Source organism: Pteropus vampyrus, unplaced genomic scaffold (assembly GCF_000151845.1).
Source record: "Pteropus vampyrus isolate Shadow unplaced genomic scaffold, Pvam_2.0 Scaffold635, whole genome shotgun sequence".
In the NCBI taxonomy this organism is placed as follows: domain Eukaryota; kingdom Metazoa; phylum Chordata; class Mammalia; order Chiroptera; family Pteropodidae; genus Pteropus; species Pteropus vampyrus.
Window position 1 is genome coordinate 1215728 of NW_011889416.1, and position 6062 is coordinate 1221789.

General features: G+C 35.7%; 1 pseudogene; it reads right to left on the reverse strand.

Annotated features, from left to right (window-relative positions):
• Positions 1–4673: 4673 nt before the first annotated feature.
• On the reverse strand, positions 4674–5241 carry LOC111733770 (annotated as a pseudogene).
• Between the last annotated feature and the right edge of the window lie 821 nt (positions 5242–6062).

The following is a 6062-nucleotide window of genomic DNA, read 5'->3' on the forward strand; positions in this document are numbered from 1 at the left end:
AAAATTATGGAGAAGATCTGAATAGGATAATGCAATTAAGTTATGCTAAGCAAACTAAATCCTATTATCATTTTAAAAAAGCATTCTCAATTTCATCTTGCTATCTGAACTAATGATTTGCTCCTGACATTCATCCCAGTTAGGTGATTGACCTTACACACAGAGGATGGGAGGGAAGAGAAATGAAGCAAGATGTTTTTCTTGATAGCTATTCAGGCCTGATTCAAGCAGTCTTCCTCTCTGTCTAGCTGTCTAAAGCAAAAGATACATTTTATTAAAGTTTGTTTGATCATTATAGTTATGAAATGACAATCAGTTCTACAGCAAGGATGGAAATTCATTGAAGGAATCAGAAGCTCTATCGCCAAAGATATTTCCTAACAGATGCTTTAATAACTGTAGTAGAATGTTTACCATGTACTATAAATGTTCATTTTTCTTTGACAGTGCTCAATGGAACACACTAATAGTGTTAAGTAAAGGAAACAACACTAAGAGTTCCCAAACTTGTGCGGTGACACCCTTGATATCTTTGATTTGATTTCAAGCAACAGAGGCCAGTTTTCTTCCATGATGTTTCTAAAGCACAGCTGCGATAGGCTCATCTATTTCATACACTTCCAGGATATTCACCAGACAGCTATTTTACCTTGCAGTAACTATGACAACCTGAGTTTTTTTCTGGAAGACTCTGCAAGATTAACATTCCTGAGTAGAGGGACCAGTGATTTATTTCAGAGTAGAAGAAGCCTTCTAAGAATGGACATTTGCCCATAAGAAAACTTTAGGTGATAATGATTAAGAACATTTAGAAGCTTAACTATAAGTTCCAAGGAAGGATACTTGGAGGGAATTTTGCTGGGAAGGAGAAGTTATTCATTGTTTAATTAATGTGTGTGTGTGTGTGTGTGTGTGTGTGTGTGTGTGTGTGCGCGCGCGTGCGCGCATATGTGCGAGCACATGCACACACACCTATGTTTGTTATCTACTCTGAAAGTATAACAGTAAAGAGTACCTTTAAAACATTTAAATTGAATCAGAGATTCTCCAAGTTAGAAGGGATCTTTAATAGTTAAGCACAGAGTATATTCTATTCCTTAACCTCCCTTCCTGCCCCTATGTTTGAATAGTTTCTATAAAATCCTTTCCAAATAGTTATCTAGCCTCTGGCTGCACACTCAGAGTTCAAGGTAGTTCCTCCCTTAAAAGGCAGCACAGCCAATTCCATTTTTGGACTTCTCTTATTTAGAAAAAGAACAGTGTTATTTAAAAAATACGATATTTTAAAAGCTAGACAGACCTGGACTTGAATCCTGGCTCCACATTTTACTTGATGATACTAAAGAAGTTTCTTTATTGCTCTGAACTTCAGGTAGCAAATTCTCCTACATATATGCCTCTACCAGGGCCTACAAAAGAACTCAAGACCTTCCGAATATTAGAAGAAATAGTTAAATCAGAGCATCAATGCTCAACCATTATGTACTTTTGTGATAAGGCTTTGGTCATTGCTTGTTATTGACTCAGTCAGTATCTTCCAAACTGGGTAGACTTCCTCCATGTAACTCTACTTAATTCACTTTGGAGTATGTTAATATTTTTGAAGCTTTCAAGTCACCCAAGCTATCCCAATAAGAGCTCTTCTTAACAGCAGAGAATATCCCCCTCAGAAGCAGATGATTTTTCTTATCCTGTCTCTGCACTTTTGTTCATGCTGTGCTAAAATTTGAAATGCCATTTTATTCTCCTCTCAATCATAAATCCTATCCATTCTTTAGGGCAAGATTCAATTTCAGCCTCCATCATGAAGCCTTTCTTGATCATTCCAAAACACAAGGCTCTCTTCAAACACATGGAATTTATCATACACATTATAGCATTTGCCCTAGTCATTAGAAAAATTTCTTTTAAAGAAATTCCCCATTTGTGGAATACCCACTGTGTGTCAAATTTTATGGAAAATAAAAAATAGATAAACAAGGTCTTAGAACTAGTGCACAGATGTAATTAATTATTTGAACTTAAAGCAAAACTAGTAATCGAGCAAGACAAATGTTTTAATTATAGTTCCTGCTAGGAGGTAGATATTGATGGTGAAGCATGGGCAGTTTTGGTCTGAGACTAGGTAAAGTATGATGTGAAAAGGGTTTGAAACCAAGCGGGATAGGCTTTAGGGTTTCCTAGAACTAAGAATTTCAAGAACAAGTTAAAGAGATTTGAGCTAAAAGTAGTTGAAACCAGAAAAATAAGATCTTGTGTGTTGAGGCAACATGAGATTTCTGGGCCTCTTCTGGCATGTAAGGAGCTTGAAAATCATCATTCCTAACATCATAATAAGAAAAAAAGAGGAGTAACTCTTATTAGATGCACCAGAGAATTGAGGTCACAGAGAAAACTGCTGCCCCCAAAATTGAAGAGAGAGATAGGTAGATATATTCATAGCTTACCAGAAAAAAAAGTCCAGGAGCAGAAACTGCCATTGGAAGCAGTACTGGGGTAGGAAAACAAACTATAATTCATGAATTGCTGGAGGCTCAGTGAAGATAAACTTGTGGGTTAAAAACTCCAAGGGGGACCAGTTTTATGGAAGCCCCCACATTTTCATGAATTTTATCTCTAGGAGCCCTACTAAGTTCTCACAGTGAGGATCCAGCAGAGGGAGGGAGGATATAGCCATATTGAAATATGCTCAGAAAATTTTACTCTTATTTTATTTTTTTTAAATCTCAATGTAATTTATTCCAGATAAACTGGTAACCATTTAGTCAATTGTAAGAACTGTGGAATATGAATGAGTTTGGTGTTGCAACTGGTTGTTGCCTCAACGCTGTCTACCCTCATCTCCCCAAGATGTGTGTCAACTAGATTATTTCTGAGTATGTTTTCTCATTATAAAATGTGGACTCCTATACCTCAAACTTGATAAAATAACACACAAATGCTTATTCATAGTAGACACATAAGGCATGGAAGTCTTTTCTGGGGAAAACTAGACTTTCATTCACTACACCCAAGATATTAAATGGAAATCACTCCTTATCAACAACCAACCTCCAATAGTTATCTCCTGTGAAGGTCTCACCCAGCATAACAACCCACTTCACTCAGAGAAATCACATTTATTTCCACAGCTGCTACCACCACCTGTGTACTGATACTCTTAATATTAATACATCTATCCCTCTTTGATGTTGTCACTTGAAAATTTCTTCCTCATATTTAACTTTGACACACTTCAAAACCTTCCAAAACATCTTTTCCAGTCCCATTACTATTACGGTCTTTTGAACTTGAACCTCCTGGCAATCTGAGCACCATTCACTTGGCAAATAGCTATGTGCAAGTGCTGCTCCAAGTACTTAGAATACCTGTGTAGAAAAGATTGCACTCTTATGAAGGTTACGTTTTAACAGGAAAAATGTATATAATACAAAACAAACTATAAATATTACATTATAAATGCTATAGACAATAACATATAGGATAAAGGTATGCTAGGATGGAGGTGAGGAGTGAGCACAGTTAAAAGGGTGGTCAAGATAGGTTTCACTGAATACATTTGCCTAGATTTGAAGTAACCATTCCAAAGGGAAATGACAACTTGAAGGCTTAGCGATATTAATGAACAGGAAGGTGAGTTCAGTCAGTGTAGTCAGAAAGGTTAAGAGGGAGCTGAGAGTTTGAAAAAAGCATTCTTGCTGCTGCTGAACGGGGGAAGGAGGAGCAAAGTTATCAGTTAAAAAGCTATTATAGTAATCCATGTGAAATATACAAGGCTTTTTGTTTCATTTCTCCATTATGAAAAATTTTAACACATTATGTAAGTAGGACTAGTATACCGAATCCCCATTCAACTTCAACAAATAAATTTAGAAGTAACTTGTTTCACCTACAACCCCATCCAATGCTTACTCCAACCTCACCTTAAATATTTCAAAGCAAATCCTAGATTTATCATTTCATTCCTTTCTTAAAGTCTTAACCATTAAAATCATCAAACCAAAGATTATATTCAAAGTATAATACATGGAATTAAGAAATTATGAAAGGATTACTATTTTTTAGAAATATCAAGGGCTAGGATATAGGAGTAAATGGCTGAGGAAAGGAAGAGGATAACATTGAGAGAACCTTGGACTACAGCAACCACGTTTATCACAAACGCAAAATAACTGCATTTTCCAATACTTGTTAAGGCTGCATCACTTCGTTTCACTTCCCAGCTGCTTTTTCACAAAAAGTTACTTGTATATATAAGTGACTCAGGCACAGTTGCCTTATAAATACTCAAATTTATGCTTCTGAAAAATTAGATACCTTCAGAACTTCTCTCCAAATTCTGCATTTGATGATGAATAGCTACAGTGTTGCCTATTACTGGTATCATACCTTTCTTGCCTGAAATGCCCTTGGTATTCCTTCAAAAACCAGATTCAAGTCACTTCTACCATGAAATATTATTAGAATAAGCTGCTGTTTTGTTTCTTCTGTAATTATTCTTAAAACACTAGAATTAAATTAATTGTTTACTTACCAAATAGTTGGAAAGGGAAATCAGTTTATAAAAAAGCCCCAAATCAATACATAATGTACACTGCATCTTTAAAATATCACAAATAAGTTTGAGGAATCATCTGACATCTTGGTATCTCCATAGATGAACAACTTAGACCTTATTCATCAGCCCTCTGAACTGTTATTTTTTCAGAAACATAGATACCATCCAAAAATTTTCTGATATCCTTGTTTTTAACTGTTGTGGCTTGTTGAATCAAAGAAGCTGAATTTTATACAAGTTCAGTGTCATTTCTTTCAAGAATTAACTCATTTTTCTGTGCTTGAGATACTGAACAAGCAACACCTGACCTCATTTGAACACTGTGGATGTATTTTTTTTACCCAAGAAATTTCAGATTTCAACAAGAGAACAATTTTCTTGAATGATGGTGTTATTGGGGAAGTGAGCACACCCAGACTTTATCTTCTAATGGAAACCCAGTATAACACCTTTGATCATGTTCTGTACATAATTACAGTAGGCAGTTCCTTTTTATTTCCCCACCATTTGTCAACCCAGAGCCTCTTCTTTTTCTGTTCAAGGAGACTGAATTTTACATTGATATGATTGAAGTTTCTCCACAGGTTGCCTCAGGGGCCCTTCACAATAACTGTGGGTCCCTTCAGAGTGATATCCACATTTTCTGTAATGTTGACAGTGTGAATGCTGAAAATGGTCTTCATCCTTGCAGTAGATGCAGTAAAGATATTCTGTTCTTAACAAGGCCTGCCTTCAAGGACAACTGTTCTACCAGAGCCTGAGTGAGGTTTTATCAGAGACTAAGTGTCCTGTGGTAAGGAAAATACCCAACTCCATCCCTCTTTAGACTTGCTGTCTTACCTAAAGGGGTAAAAACTGAAAAGTACTTATGAAGGTCACAGCCCAAGGGCAGAGGCTAACTAAAAGACTACAGCCTAATCATAAGACTATAGATTGCTTCCCTTCTCCACACATCTTTTTATTACATCAATAAAACTTTTGTATAACAACAGAGGAATGCAACTGAAAAAAGTTGCATGCGTCAGATCTTAAGAAGTCTCCAGGGAAACCCAAAGACAATAAGGGAAACAAAAAACAAGGGCACTGGAAGAAATTTTAGTCTCTAACATCTACAGCTAAAATGAACAGTATATATAGCCTAACCCCTAGTCAGATAAACATAAAAGCTCATACTAAAGGCCTATTTACTTCAGTTCCTTTTACCCAGTACATAATGTTTGGCTATCAGCAACAACAAAATAATCAAAAGGCATACTAAAAGCCAAAAACAAAATGGATATGTAGAAGAAGCATCAGAACCAGATTCAAATATGGCAGAGATGTTGGAATTATCAGACTAGAAATACAAAACAATTATATTAATATGCTAATAACTCTAATTGAAAAAATAAATAACATAAAAAAGTGGGCAATGTGAACAGAGATATGAAAACTCTAAGAATCAAAAGGAAATGCTAGAAATAAAAAACATAACAGGAATAAAGAATAGTGTTTGATGGACTCA